This window comes from Callorhinus ursinus, unplaced genomic scaffold (genome assembly GCF_003265705.2).
Source record: "Callorhinus ursinus isolate GAN/ISIS: 27379988/994484 unplaced genomic scaffold, GSC_fseal_2.0 scaffold25, whole genome shotgun sequence".
Lineage (NCBI taxonomy): Eukaryota > Metazoa > Chordata > Mammalia > Carnivora > Otariidae > Callorhinus > Callorhinus ursinus.
This window is the reverse complement of record NW_027397087.1, coordinates 41,183,879-41,200,228: the sequence shown is the minus strand read 5'-3', so window position 1 is coordinate 41,200,228 and position 16,350 is coordinate 41,183,879. Positions and strand designations below refer to the sequence as shown.

The 16,350-nt window shown below is 37.3% G+C and overlaps 1 protein-coding gene and 1 pseudogene across 1 annotated transcript in view; one reads left to right on the top strand and one right to left on the bottom strand.

Moving 5' to 3' along the window:
- Nucleotides 1–16,350, bottom strand: part of NRG4 (neuregulin 4) — a 47,820-nt gene that overhangs the window by 14,835 nt on the left and 16,635 nt on the right. The gene's annotated exons all lie outside the window — the stretch shown is intronic.
- Nucleotides 433–7,426, top strand: LOC112832865 (heterogeneous nuclear ribonucleoprotein H3-like; annotated as a pseudogene).

The window sequence follows — 16,350 nt, the reverse complement described above, 5'->3', positions numbered from 1 at the left end:
TTTCTTTTTTAAGATTTTTAAAAAAATTTTTAAGTGATCTCTACACCCGCGTGAGGCTCAAACTCACAACCCCGAGTTGCTCTTCCAACTGAGCCAGCCAGGCACCTCTGGATTCCACTTTTAAAGCTTGAGCTCATTTATGAAAATGTTACAACCTCAGTTATAACATAAATATCAAATTTCAGGCCAACACAGTTAATCAATAACTTTATGGATAAATAGGGAGAATTAAGATCAGACAGGCAACTGGTATTACTAGTTGAAGCAAAATGAAAGGTAAGGTGTTGCACCAGCATTTTACAAGTAACTAAGTAGCCCTCAATCTTTATGCAACTGTCTTGCTAAATTATTTCTAGACCTCACTTCTGCACAGACCACCAAGTAGCAAAGAGTTGTGACACCTGATGAGGTGAACACCAAGCACTAAGGATCATGTACATTCTCCTGGAATTGAAAGATGAATGCTGGAATAGACATAAATGCTCACCTAGGTGAGAAATTCCCAAACTCAGAATACAAGCCATATGTATTGGTTTTCTGGCTGAATACCACCAATAATCTGTCCCTAACCACAGAGGCTATGTTCAGTACACTGGACATGAAATAAATTCATTAGCTTCTACGGCATTTAAGGTAAGTTTTTACACATTTGAGACCTTTACCATGATAAAAGAACCAAGTTTCTAATCATGTAAACAAATACAGTGCATTTAGCTTCAAGAAAGAGTAGGGGCACCGGGTGGCTCAGTCAGTTAAGTGACTGCCTTCGGCTCAGGTCATGATCCCAGGGTCCTGGGATCCAGCCCTGCATCAGGCTCCCTGCTCTGCGGGGAGTCCGCTTCTCCCTCTCCCTCTGCCTGCAGCTCCCCCTGCTTGTGCTCTCTCTCTCTCTGTCAAACAAATAAATAAAATCGGAAGGGAGGAAGGAAGGAAGGAAGGAAGGAAGGAAGGAGGGAAGGAAGGAAGGAAGGAAGGAAGGAAAGAAGGGTATTCAACTGTGAAGTAGAAAAAACTGATTTCTTTTTTTTAATAATTTTTATTGTTATGTTAATCACCATACATTACATCATTAGTTTTTGATGTGTTCCATGATTCATTGTTTTTGCATCACACCCAGTGCTCCACGCAGATTGTGCCCTCTTTAATACCCATCCCCAGGCTAACCCATCCCCCCACCCCCCTCCCCTCTAGAACCCTCAGTTTGTTTTTCGAAAAAACTGATTTCTTGACCCCACACTTGTTCTTGTTGGCTGTCTGACCTTGGGCAAGTCACTTAAACTCTCTAAGACTCTGTAAAATAAAAATAACAACACCTGCTTTAGCTATTTCATAAGGTTATTATCAGAATCAAACAATGTCTAAAAGTGCTCTGAATGGTGAAACACACTATACCAGTGAAACTGAAATTAGTGACTTTATAAAGGCCATGTTTACATCCCATATTGGACTACAGAGAATATGATGCCTAAGAAAAATTATAACCAGAAAAGACTAAGAGCATGGCGACTAATAAATGTTTATGTTTATGTTTATTATTATATTTCTCAGAAACAAGTTTATATTATAGAATAGTTCACTAACCAAATAGAGGCTCAATGTCAACATCACTTTACTTGGAATAATCTATTCTGGAAAGTAGAAGTACAATATTTGCATATGCCAAAATTGACTTACACTTAACCAATCCTCTGTAGTAATCAAAGTTCAATCTGAAACCCATGAAAATGGTAAAAAAAAAAAAACAAAAATAAAATAAAACTGAGTGTTCAAGAAACATGAACTGATAACATGAGCTTGGATCTCTTTAGTAGTCTAGGACATGTAAAAATACACAAACATGCCAACATCCTACAAAGCTCCTACAAGATTTTTAGAAGAAAGAACTGTTAAAGGAAGACTGATTCATGACCCTTCCCTCTTTTATTAGCTAGTCCCATAACTGTAACTTCACTAAGCATTTACTAGATTCTTAACACTACCTACAAATACTTAGCTAATATTCAATCCTGCAAAAATTGCATTTTATGTCATATTTATATGATTATTAGCCCGATAAAATACCAATAATTACTATATTTCAAATGTGTAAGTATAATCTAAGTTAAAAGCAAAATCTATTAGATTCTTTCAAGACTGACTTTAACCACATAATTCATATGCTGAAATGGACTACAGATTATATCTGAATATAAATGGATAAAACATTGCACAAAGAATAATTCACATTTTTTATTTTGTAGAGTATTATTGTAGTTTTATTGTGAAAAGCTATTTTTTTAGCTTAAGTAAACCATTGAAAATTTGAAACATTATATTCACTGAAACAAGCTAAAGCACAATGAATAAAGGAAGCGTGTGAACAAATAGTGAGATTATAAACTACAGCTGGAAAGACTGATGCTCTTAAATCACCGGACACTCAACTAAACCACAGTTTTAAATGGATAGTATTCATGCTGGGATCTTACCTTCCCAGGCTTCAGGTCTCAACAACCTTCTAATGCAGGGAAAAATCTCATGCCCCAACTTGGAATAAGACAAAGAGAAGCCAGCATCAGTTCACTTCCTGACAAAAAAAGTTAAGTATTAGAGCTGGGCAAAAGTCACAGTTGTCACTTTGCATGGTCTTCCTATGTTAAAAGTAAAATCTTACTGATGAGAAACTGGGATATTTTTCAGCTGCCTTCCAATGGAAATGGTGGATGATAAAGACACTAAAAGGGTAGTGAAAATTCAGAAGCAAATGCATAATCTGATATAACTTTATTATGCAACAAATAAGAAAATGAAGGAGATTTAAAGAAGGATATATGTTGTCTTTCATTGGCACTCTGCTTCCTAGAACAGCAATAAGCTAACCCAAGTTAATTCTGAAGAGTGTTTTCTACTCTTGGACAAATGACACAAATCAGTAAGACAAACTCAGACGACAAGCAGACCTAAGAGAGAAGGAATGTTTCCACTGTTTCATAACCATATCCCACCATGTTTGATAAGCATAGAGTCTGCTCTGAAAAAATGTGAAGTTTCAGGATTTATCCTCTTATAACTTTTCGCGTAAGTATGGTAAAGTCAAGAAAGATGTATCAATTGTTTCTGTGGAGAATACTAATGAACAATCTTTATCAGAAGTAAGGTTATTACTATGAAAAGTGCTAACAAAATGCATAGCTAAAAAGAGCAGTTGTTTTATGCATTTGCAAATGTTCTTCTATTATAAGCTTCAAAGATGTTATTTCCTCTTTGTAACAATGTTCTAAAGATTAGTCTAAATTCTGCTGTTTAACAAAGTATATGGCCAAAAGTCAAAGTAAAGAGGACTTTGTTGTGATTAATATCACAGTAGCATTTGAACTTTTTTTCTTTGAACCACAACCCTCCAGTAAATTTAGAGATGAAAAGACAGAAGTCTTATTTATAAAGAGTGCCAAGACTCACCCTATCTTATAACCAAATGACCTTAAAAAAACTTTAAAAATTTTCTGTGGTTAATAAAATGACTCATAAAATCCAGACAATTCCTTTTGGTAACTGAGTTTAATAAAACATATAGTGAGGCCCAGCAAAACTGCTGACAGACACAAATAAAATATATAATTAAATGAGGCAACATGCCAAATGAAGAAGCACGATAAATGTTGGTTTTCTTGCGTTTTCCTATTGTAAGTAATCATCAAACTTCAATCATTTTACTTTTGAATAATTATCCTTTCGCACATTACCCATGTTTGTACTCCTTAAACAGCCTCTCAGATAGCATTCAGTCTTTTATCACCTGACAAATGATGACTCCACCTACCCAACAGTGGGAATGCTGCTCTGTGGTTAGGGGATGGAACTTGGCCTCAGCCAAGGCAGCGGCGACCTTCCCTGGTCTGAGCTTGTGGCTGTGTAGGCAGATACTTCTTGGAATGCCCCTCTGGGAAAATTCTGGTGATCAGGCTCAGGGAATCAGAGCTTACTAAATCACTCTGGGTAACTATTCCAACAAATATCCCTTTGCCAAGTTAAACCTTCTATCACAAAGCTCCACCTCCACACTATGCATTTTGGCTCCAAGGTGATTACAAGATGGATGGAGGAAAGTGAAGCAACAAGTAAAGGCCTCATCCAGCTAGTGAAGCAAAGATAGGTGCAGACAAACCCTATTCCCCTAACCTTGCTCCAAGAATCTAGAAGGTTCTAGATGGGTGGTTGAAAGATTAGGGGCTGGCTAACATTTGTCTAAACTGGCCAAGAGGACAAAAGCCAGAAAGGGCTGCTGCCTGAATTGTTCTCTAGGGAAAGACTGAAATAGACAAGAAAAAAAGACTACTAGGTGTCCAGTCTAATGTACCTTCTTGGGTTACCTGATTTGATAGGGGCCTGTGCTTTTCACTGTATTTGAGTTATTTTACAACTTTGTATATTGTTTAGAACTTATTCTAATGCAAAATAAATTTATCCAAATAATACAACACATTGCCCTGTGTATATTAACCTATATCTATTTGCAAATTCACTTCAACATGTCTGATCACCTGTATGTGTGTGTTGTTTGAATTCTCCTTTGAGTCAGTTGTAACATCTTACTGTTCCCTCATTAATTAATTAAGTATATCTTTGATATGTATTAATTTTATATTTTTAAGGAAATCATATTTCCTTCCATAAAAATTTATTTTTTACCAGTTTTGAAGGTCCTCCACTGAGATGGAGTCATCTAGCAGAGCTAGATAAACAAAGTTGCCAGAGAAGTGCTCCTCCTACACAGCTAAAGCCCAGGCATGTCTTTTCCTGGCTCCCAGAGGTGAATTCCAAGCAAGAATAGAACTTAAAATTTACAGGCTCCCTGTTTCTCTAGCTTTTTCCTCTATTTACTAATTTTATGGTTTTGTTGTGGTGGTGGTGGTGGTGGTTCACTTACTACTGTTATTTTCCATTAGTAAGAACACTGATAAGTAGTTTGGTTTTAGAGTTTCATAATCTGATGATCTCTGTAAATGGATGACAGGGATCTATTCTCTATTAGGTGAAAGATGACAGGGCATCTGGTTTGTTGGATTTTATTAAAATTTTAGGTTCAATTCAATTAAAAATTTCATATGCACTGGGAAGGAGAATACCTCTTTGTTATTTATGAGTAAAATTTTATGTTTCTGTTGACTCTTGACCTTTGCCAAAGTTATAGATCTGAAGATATAAGTTCTCTCCATTTCTATCACATAGAAAGGTTTTTACCTCTCAGTGAGTATGAAATGTCTTCCTGTCTCCAGAGTTTCTTAAAGTTCTGTTCAAATTGACTTAAAGAGATAAATAAGCTCTTATATAAATTCAATATTCCTAAAATTTCCAGAATAGGAAAGTGAACCTCTGATGATTTTAATGTGCTAAACTTATATAAAATTACTTCCAGTGACAATAAAAAATATTTGAAGAATCCAAGTTCATATTAGTAAATTTGTGGTAAACAAAACTAACTTAGGACTTTGGCTTAATAAAAACAGCTATACCTTTTGTCACTGTTAAATATAACTTTAAATATATCTTATTCTACTAGGGTTTGTTTTCCCTAAACTTAATACAGGTTTACTGATTAAATAAGTTAATAGTACTCCTGCACATTATTAAAATCTAGGAAAAACATAAAACTGTGTTCAACTGAGTTGGATAACTGATCTGACAAATATCTTATTTCAATCATAATGTTTTATAGTATTTACATTTTATAGTAGATCATATCCAAGGTTTCTTAAAGCCTTAGACTGATATTAAATTGAATTAAATAATATCCATTAAGCCCTTAATCTTTAAGTTACTTTTTTGTTTTTGTTTTTTTAAAGATTTTATTTATTTATTTGGCAGAGAGAGAGAGCAAGAGCAGGAACACAAGCAGGGGGAGTGGGAGAGGGAGAAGCAGGCTTCCCGCCGAGCAGGGAGCCTGATGTGGGGCTCGACCCCAGGACCCTGGGATCATGACCTGAGCCGAAGGCAGACTCTTAACGACTGAGCCACTCAGGTGCCCCTAAGCTACTTTTGCTTAAGGTTATAGCTTTGGACCATATTAATGAACATACTTATTTTTACAATTTTAAGAAGTCACATAAAGGATGCATGTGGGCCACCAATGGAAATGGTTGGGATAAAGTTGTGCCAGTGCTCCATGAAAAGAGCCACTTATTCCTCTTCACGACTGGACCCTGCAAGCACTGGAGTCAGTGCTACTGTTGCCTGACAGGCATTTAAATCAAACATGACTGAGATGGATTGGGTTATGACACATAATAGTCCAAATCATGCTAGTGATGGGATGGTACAACTTGGACTGCCATTTGATTGCAGCAAAGAAGAAAAAGTTCAGTCCTTTCAATGGTTGAAAATCATGCCAAATGGAGTAACACTGAGGATGGACTACCAGGAGAGAAGCACAAGGAGGCCTTCCTGCAATTTGCTTCAAAGGAGACAGCAGAAAATGCTCTAGGGAAACACAAGGAAAGAATAGGGCACAGGTGGGGCGCCTGGGTGGCTCAGTTGGTTAAGCGACTGCCTTCGGCTCAGGTCATGATCCTGGAATCCCGGGATCGAGTCCTGCATTGGGCTCCCTGCTCGGCGGGGAGTCTGCTTCTCCCTCTGACTCTCTTCCCTCTCGTGCTCTCTGTCTCTCATTCTCTCTCTCTCAAATAAACAAATAAAATCTTTAAAAAAAAAAAAAAGAATAGGGCACAGGTATATTGAGATCTTCAGAAATGGCAGGAATGAAATCAAGGATTTTATGATCCACCAAGAAGATTGGTGGGCTAGCCATCAGGACCATAAGACCAATAGGAGGAAAAGGTGGGTATTATAGAGCTGGGCAGGGAAGTATGTATGACAGAATGCCACCAGGAGGGGATGGATATGATGGCAGTTATGGAGGTGTTGATGACTATGGTGGCTATAATAATTATGGCTATAGAAATGATGGCTTTGATGACAGAATGACAGATGGAAGAGGTATGGGAGGACATGGCTATGGCAGAGCTGGTAATGGTGGTCATTTTGTATCAATGAGAGGATCACCTATTCATGCAGCTGAAAATGACATTGTGAATTTCTTCTCAGCACTAAATCCAATACAATGCCTACCAATATGGCAGCTGATGGCAGAGCAACAGAAGGAGACATAGAATTTGTGACACATGAAGATGCTGTAGCCACCATGTCTAAAGATAAGAATAACATGCAACATTGATACATTGAACTTTTCTTGAATTCTCCTGGAGGCAGGTCTGGAAAGGAAGGTTCTGGAATGGGAGGCTATGGCAGAGAAGGAATGGATAATCAGGGAGGTTATGGATCCGTTTGAAGAATGAGAATATGTAAAAATTACAATGGAGGATATGGTACTCAAGGTGGCTTGGGTAGTTATGGTCATGGTGGTGGAGGCAGTAGAGGTTACTATGAGTAAGGTGGCATGGGTGGAGGTAGATGGCACAGAATGTATCAAAGCATAACCACCAACGTGTAAGTCCTGACAACACTGTCTGTTCTACTGGAATTTCTTACAAATTTAATTTCTTTTGTATTTTAGGAACTCTATAATGACTGAAGGAATGTGTTTTTTTTTTAAGATTTTATTTATTTATATGACAAAGAGAGAGAGATAGTGAAAGAAACCACAAACAGGGGGAGCAGCAGGCAGGCAGAGGGAAAGGGAGAAGCAGACTCTCTGCTGAGCAGGGAGCCCCATGCAGGGCTCGATCCCAGGACACTGGGATCATGACCTGAGCCGAAGGCAGCTGCTTAACTGACTGAGCCACACAGGCGCCCCTGAAGGAATGTATTTTCAAAATATTATTTTGTAAGGCAATAGATTGTGATGGGAAAATTTGCTTTCTGTAGGTTTTTAAAAATTTGTTTTATTTAAATTCAATTAATTAACATATAATGTATTGTTGTTTTCAGAGGTACAGAAATACCCAGTGCTCATTCCATTGCATGCCCTCCTTGATGTCATCACCCAGTTACCTGATCCCTCTACTTCCCCACCCCTCCAGCAACCTTCAGTTTGTATTCTATGATTAAGAGTTTCTTATGGTTTGTCTACTTCTCTGGTTTCCTTGTTTTATTTTTTCCTCTTTTCTATGATCCTCTGTATTGTTTCTTAAATTCCACATATCAGTGAGATCATATGATAATTGTCTTTCTCTGGTTGACTTATTTCACTTAGCGTAATACTCTCTAGTTCCACTCATGTCATTGCAAATGGCAAGATTTCATTTTTTGATGGTTGCATAATATTCCATTGTATATATATATACCACATCTTCTTTATCCATTCATCTGTCGATGGATATATGGGCTCTTTCCATAGTCTGGCCATTGTGGACAAGCTGCTATGAACATTGGGGTGCAGGTGTGCCATCAGATCACTACATTTGTATCTTTCAGGTAAATACCTAGTAGTGCAATTGCTGTGTCCTAGGGTAGCTCTATTTCAACTTTCTGAGGAACTTCCATATTGTTTTCCAGAGTGGCTGCACATCCTTGCATTCCCACCAATAGTGTAAGAGGGTTCCCCTTTCTCCACATTCTTACCAACATCTGTCATTTCCTGACCTTTAATTTTAGCCATTCTGACTGATGTGAGGTGGTATCTCATTGTGATTTTTATTTGTATTTCCCTGATGCTGAGTGATGTTGAGCACCTTTTCATGTGCCCGTTGGCCATTTGGATGTCTTCTTTGCAGAAATGTCTGTTCATGTTTTCTGCACATTTTTCTTTTATTAACATACAATGTATTATTTGCTTCAGGGATACAGGTCTGTGATTCATCAGTCTTACACAATTCGTAGCACTCACCATAGCACATACCCATCCCAGTGTCCATAACCCAACCACTCCATCCCTCCCACCCCCTCACTCCAGCAAACCTCAGTTTGTTTCCTGAGATTAAGAGTCTTTATGAGGGGGATGAGGGGATGGGTTAGCCCAGTGATGCATATTAAGGAGGGCACGTATTGCATGGAGCACTGGGTGTTATATGAAAACAATGAATCATGGATCACTATATCAAAAACTAATGATGTATTGTATGGTGACTAACATAATAAAATAAAATATATATATATGTAAAAAAGAGTCTCTTATGGTTTGTCTCACTCTCTGGTTTCGTCTTCATTTTTCCCCTATGATCCTCTGCCTTCTCAAATTCCACATATCAGTAAGATCATATGATAATTGTCTTTCTCTGATTGACTTATTTTGCTTAGCATAATACCCTCTAGTTCCATCCACATCTATTATTATTGATGTGTTTCTTTGATTTTGTTATTAATTGGCTCATATATTTGGCTACTCCCATGTTAGGGGCATAAATATTTACAATTCTTAGATCTTCTTGTTGGATTGACCTTTTAAGTATGACATAATGTCCTTTCTCATCTCTTATTGTAGTCTTTGTTTTAAAATCTAATTTGTCTGATATAAGGATTGCCACCCCAGCTTTCTTTTGATGTCCATTAGCATGATAAATGGTTTTCCACTCCCTCACTTTGAATCTGGAGGTGTTTTTGGGTCTAAAATGAGTCTCTTGCAGACAGCATACTGATGGGTCTTGCTTTTTTATTCAATCTGATACCCTGTGTTTTTTGATCAGGGCATTTAGTCCATTTACACTCAGAGTAACTACTGAAAGATATGAATTTAATGCCATTGTATTACCTCTAAAGTCACTGTTTCTGTATATTGTCTCTGTTCCTTTCTGGTATATGTTACTTTGAGCTCTCTCTTTGCTTAGAGGATCCCTTTTAATATTTCTTGCAGGGCTGGTTTGGTGATCGCAAATTCTTTAAGTTTCTGTTTGTCGTGGAAGATTTTTATCACTCCTTTTTTGAATGACATCTTAGCTGGATAAAGCACTCTTGGCTGCATATTTTTCTCATTTAGCACCCTGAATATATCATACCAGTACTTTCTGTCCTGCCAGGTCTCTGTGGATAGGTCTGCTGCCAACTAATGTTTCTACTGTTGTAGGTTTCGGACCTCTTGTCCCAAGCTGCTTTCAGGATTTTCTCTTTGTCTCTAAGATTTGCAAGTTTCACTATTATTTGCTGGGGTGCTGACCTGTTTTTGATTTTGAGGAGGGGGGGTTCTCTGTGCCTCCTGGACTTTGATGCCTGTTCCCTTCCCCAGAGTAAGGAAGTTCACCACTATAATTTGCTCCAATATACCTTCTGACCCTCTCTCTTTCCTCTTCTTCTGGGATCCCAATTATTCTAATATGGTTTCACTTTATTGCTTGAATTCTCCTCTTGTGATCCAGTAGTTGTTTACCTCTCTTTTTCTCAGCTCCTTTATTCTCCATCGTTTGGTCTTCTATATCACTAATTCTCTCTTCTGCCTCACTTACCCTAGTAGTTAGAGCCTGCATTTATTATTGCTTCCCATTAACGGCCTTTCTGGTTTCAACTTGGTTAGATTTTAGTTCTTTTATTTCTCCAGAAAGAGATTCTCTAGTGTCTTCTATGCTTTCTTCAAGCCCAGCTAGTATCTTTATAAACGTTATTCTGAACTCTAGTTCCGACATCTCACTTATGTCCACACTGATTAGGTCCCTGGCAGTCAGTACTGCCTCTTGTTCTCTTTTTTGAAGTGAGTTTTTCCGTCTTGTCATTCTTGCAGAAAGTGGTTGCTTTTCTGTTTGTAGTGTTGTAGCTATTCTTTTCTTAGATCTCTAGTTGAGTACATAGGTGTTCAGAATGATTTGATAGCCGTCTAGCTGAATTCCTGGGACAAGACAAAATTAAGGTCTCCTCCTACTCCTCCACCATCTTGGACTCCTCTCCTTTCTGTAGGTTTTGTTACATATTTTGACTTAAAAATAAATTTTTATATTCAAATCACTAATGTTGATACTTTTTACATATTAATTACTGCTAAGGATGTGCTGCTTTCATAAGATTTGGGTTGATGTACTTTACTATTAGCTCTACATGAAGTAGTATAATCTTAGAGGGCAATCGTTTACCTTTGGATAGCTATAAGTCTTAATAAGCAGACATCTCAAATAGACCTTGGAAAATAATTGGTATAACATTTTTCATTTAATTTTTCCTGGACAATACTGTAAATATAAAACCTAAAGATCAGTATAGACCATTAATTTCTATATTAGTCATTATTTTTCAAATGTGACTTATCAGGCCTAACTCTGAAATGTTGAAGATCTAAGAGGTATCAGGGTTTCTGAATATTCTTAATTGTGTTACCTGGGGATGGGAGTGTTGGAAGTTTAAATTCGAGCCCTAATTTTAGAATAAAATTCCCTCAGCCCCTGACTGAAGTACCAAAAAATGTTCCCAAAAAAGTGAGAGTTGTAAGTTATCTCAACTGTCTTAGACTAGGTTAAGGTTCTCAGTGACATGAGAATTCAGTACAAGTACAAAAGTATTTACTGTGGAGTATAATTCTCACAGCTGTGTTTTCAGTTTTCCTGCCCAATAGTTAAAGGATATACATTTCAATAACTATATAAATTATTTTTAAAAATGTAAGAGATAAGTCTATGTGATAGTCTTAATTAAAATGAGTGTCCTGGAAATTGTAGTTTGCGTTTGACATCTGTTTGGAGTTTTAGAGCCATTGTGTTAAAAAATAGTATATGCTGCAAGAAAAGGTTTTCCTTTTTTTTTAATTTAAATTCAAGTTAGTTAAGATCTAATGTATTATTAGTTTCAGGGGTAGAATTTAGTGATTCCTCAGTTGCATACAACACCCAGTGCTCATTACATCAAGTGCCCTCCTTAATGCCCTTCAGCCAATTACTCCACCCACCACCCACCTCCCCTCCAGCAATCCTCAGTTTGTTTCCTAGAATTAAGAGACTAGTTTTTCATGGTTTGCCTCTCTGTCTGTATTTATGTTATTTTCTTTTTCCTTTCCTTCCCCTATGTTCATCTGTTCTGTTTCTTAAATTCCACATGAGTGAAATCATAGGGTATTTCTCTTTCTCTGACTGACTTATTTCACTTAGCATAATACCCCCTAGTTCTATACATATCATTGCAAATGACAAGATTTCATTCCTTTTTGATGGCTGAATACTATTCCATTGTATATATATGGAAAGGTTTTACATTTAATCCCTATGAGTCATATGGCTTTTTTCCAAATTGGCTAATGGGTCAAAATGAAACCCATCAATGTGAATTCAATTACTGACCTTGTTACTTGTTTTTGCTAGAAATATTATTAATGTAATCAATAACAACATGGGAGATTAAAAGGGGGGGAGGAATGTGGCAGTAAAAAGTTGTATTATGTGCAGCATGAGTTTTGCATATCTACTAAATTGCTTGTATATTTTAGACAGCTCTAAACTTCCCATCCCTCAGTTTTCTCTATGACGTATAAGTTAGTTACTTAGGTGAAAACTATAATTGATATGAGTAAGAAGACTATACTAGGAAAAACTGTGACAGAGAAATACAACTGTGTGTACACTTTTGTTTTTCAAGGAAAAAGAGTAGTTCTGTTTGAAAGCACCTGAAAGCAGTTTCCAGGTTTTTTGGTCTCCAAATCAAAGGACTCTCGGCCTTACTAAGGACTCCAGAGTTTCTGTTTACCTGGGTAGAATTATTGGTATTTACTATGTTGAAAATTGAATAGTTAAATTTTTAAAAATAGTTATTGATTCATTGAAGAAAAGAATGATAACCACACAGCATATTATAAATAACATCTTAATGTTATTATAAAAGTGGTTTGAACTGGCAGAACCCATGAGAGAGAACTAGGGATAACTAAAGCAAGGGTCAGTTTGGTCTAGAATATGAGAAAGCATAATGATGGACAAAACATGCAAAGTAAATTTTATTTTGTCCCTTTCAACTAAAAAGGTAACCAAGTATGGTTTCTTAGGTACCTTTGAAACTATATTAATCAAGTGCCCAAATCTCCTCTGGCAACTGTTTTGATTTTGCTTTCCCAAAATTAGATCCTAAATATAGAAAAAATAAAATTTTCAGTTTATCTTTTACCCATCTAAAACTATCTTTGAGAATTCCCAGAGAACCCTGAAAAAATCGCACTTTTTTTGTCTTTTACCTTACAGAAACAGAGATGATTGAAATAATTATAATACTAACACATTGAACAAAAATCTCCAGAATCTCCTGGAGATTTATCAATGCCTTTGCTATACACAATATGTTTTTAATCTCAGGGCAAATACAGATCAAAACTCTGAACTGAAATTCTTATAGGTTCCAATAGAGAATTTTACCTTTCTCCATTCTGACATTATTGGTTACTAAAATAAATTACCCACAACCACTAAGTATCTGTCATCTACATAGTTTTTGTTTTAATGTGATGCTTTTCAGAAGGCAATGCTATAGGCTATAAGGCACAGTTTGTATCCTAAACCAAAAAGGACAGACCCAGAACCTCATGGACAAGAAATGTACCATTCACTAGAAATTTTTGACACTTTAAAAAAAAAAAGATTCTTAGTTATAATATTCTGAGATGATAGGATTGAATCAGGATTTCTAGGATTCTTTATAATTCAGAAGCAAACAGCTTTGCGAAAGCAGACTGCTAACTCAAGATGCAGAGGAACACAGGAATGAATAAACTGACGAAGGAAAACTGAGTAGTTATCTGTTTAGAATATTGATAATATTGTAATTTATTTTTCTGATATTAAAAAACCTTCTCTTTCTTAAGCTGTCAATATCACACAATTTAGTAAATAGTACTTTTGTTAAATGAAAATATTTTGAAATATCTGATTCTTATTGAGCATCCTCTGACTCCCAAATTCAGAAACTGAGTCATCCTACTCTTAATGGCATTATTGTTATCTTCATGTGTCCAATAAAACTCTATTCTCCTTATTATTAGGATAAAACTGGGCTAATCATTTGAGCAACCAAGCCCCTACGTGGACTGTCATATTTGAGAATAATTCTCATTGACAAGACATTTCTATAGAACTAAAGTTCACTTACAGATCCAAAATCTACAAAAACCACCTGGTAATACGGGCCTGGTACCTGGCTTACAGGTTCAAGCTTTACAGGTAGGTTGTGAGGAAGTCACTTACTGAAAGGCCAAGAACTTTAGCAAATTTGGGGGACTTCAAGAGGAACTCATCCAAATTTATAGAAGTATCAGTGAAATCTGGTAGAGTTACTTTCTTAGGCTTGGTTTCCTAGCCTCCGGATAGCAAATAATAGAGGCTTATAAAAGTACATTCCAAGATTCCTTACAAAAATTTTCAAATGGAATTTTTAACCTTCATGGATGTTCAACACTGAATGGCACAAATTTGCAAAAGAAATTGAAGGTGAGCTAGATGTTTAATTAACAACTTTGTTTCACCTATATAAGCTGCACCAACAATTTTTATACCAAGAATAATTTCTTTGAGATTATCAAACCATTCTGAACACCTATGAACTCAACAGGAGATCGAAGAGAATAGCAACAAATCTCTGAACAGAAAAGCGACCACTTTCTGGAAGGTAGGACGTGAGGAGAAGTGACTCCGAGGCCATATTCAAGAGGATAGATGGCGGGGGAGGGGGCCTCCGTCAGCCACTACCGGCAAGTGATAGAGCCGCGGAGCACAAAATCGGAACTTTTAGAAGTTGGCTCCGCTGAGGGACGTCGCTCCAGTGGCTAAGCTGGGGGTGGAACCCTCGCGGGACAGTGTGGTCTCAGGATCCTCAGGGTCACAGGAAGACCGGGGGTGCCTGAGTGCGGCAGAGCTCCCAGGTATCAGAGTGGGAAAGCCGACTGCAGAGAGGGAGCCGAGGCACGGGCTTTCAGCTCGGGGTTGCCATAAACTGTGATTTCTGGCCCAGTCGGGCCACTGCTCCTCCAGCAGGGACCCAACAAGCGGCAGATCCGGGGAGACTCCCCTTTCTCCCCCGGGAGGAGCAGCGCAGGAGCACACCGCAGGGATCTGCTGAGTTTGGAGACTCCACACCGAGTTGGGTGCCAGAGATAGAAACGCTGGCTCACAGGCTGGGTGAGCACAGAGTGCGGCCGGAGACCGGGGAGACGGGAGTGATTGCTTTTCTCTGGGGGCGCACTGAGGAGCGGGGCCCCGAGTTCTTGGCTCCTCAGGGGTGGAGATTAGGAGGCCGCCATTTTCACTCTTGTCCTCCAAAGCTGTACCAAATACTTGCAGAGAACAAAAGCTCCCGAGAGCAAACCCAAGCAGATTACTTAGCCCAGACGGGCAAGGGTGGGGCAATTCCACCTCCGGCAAAGACATTTGGGAACCACGGCAACAGGCCCCTCCCCCAGAAGATCAGCACAAATAGCCAGCCAAAACCAAGTTTACTGATCGATTAGAACGGCAGAACTCCAGCGCTAGGGGAATACTGCACATAGAATTCATGGCTTTTTTACCATGATTCATTAGTTTTTCAAAGTTAATATTTTTTAGCTTTTTTTTTTTAATTTTTCTTTTTCCCTTTTTCAACCAACATCTTATCAATCCCTTTTTTAAAAAAATATTATTTATTTTTCATTTTTAGAGTCATACTTTATCCCTTCATAGTAGTTACCCTTATTTTTGGCATATATATATAAGTTGTTCTCCCTTTAAAATTTTGAGATACAGTTTCTTCTAACAGATCAAAATATACCCTAAATCTCTAGGGTATGGCTTTGTTCTAGTCTCCTGCCTGATCACATTCTCTCCCTTTCTTTTCTTTCTTTCTTTCTTTTTTTTTTAAATACTCTTCTTTCTTTTTTCAAACTTATCAATTCCTTTTATAAAATTTTTTATAATTTTCATCTTTATACTCATATTATATCCCTTCATCATATCAACCCTTATTTTGTACATATATAAGTCTTTCTTTCCTTAAAATTTTGGGAGACACTTTCTTCTAACAGACCAAAATACACCCAAAATCTAGTGTGTGGCACTGATCTATGCACCAGCCTGAATGTATTTGATCATATTCTGCTTTTTTTGTTTTGTTCTGTTTTCATTTGTTTTTATCCTTTTCTTTTTCTTTTTTTTCTCTTTCTTTTTTCTCTTTCCCTTTCTTTTCCCATGGTTTCAGGTCTTTTCTGATTTATTTAGAGTATATTTTATGGGGATGTTATTACCCTGTTAGCATTTTGTTCTCTCATTCATCTATTCTACTCTGGACAAAATTACAAGATGGAAAAAATCACCTCAACAAAAAGAACAAGAGGTAGTACAGTCTGCCAGGGACCTACTCAATACGGACATTAGATATGCCAGCAAATTAGATAACCTGGAAGAAATGGATGCATTCCCAGAGATGTATCAACTACCAAAACTGAATCAGGAAGAAATAAAAAACCTGAACAGACCTATGTTGGAACAGACCCATTTC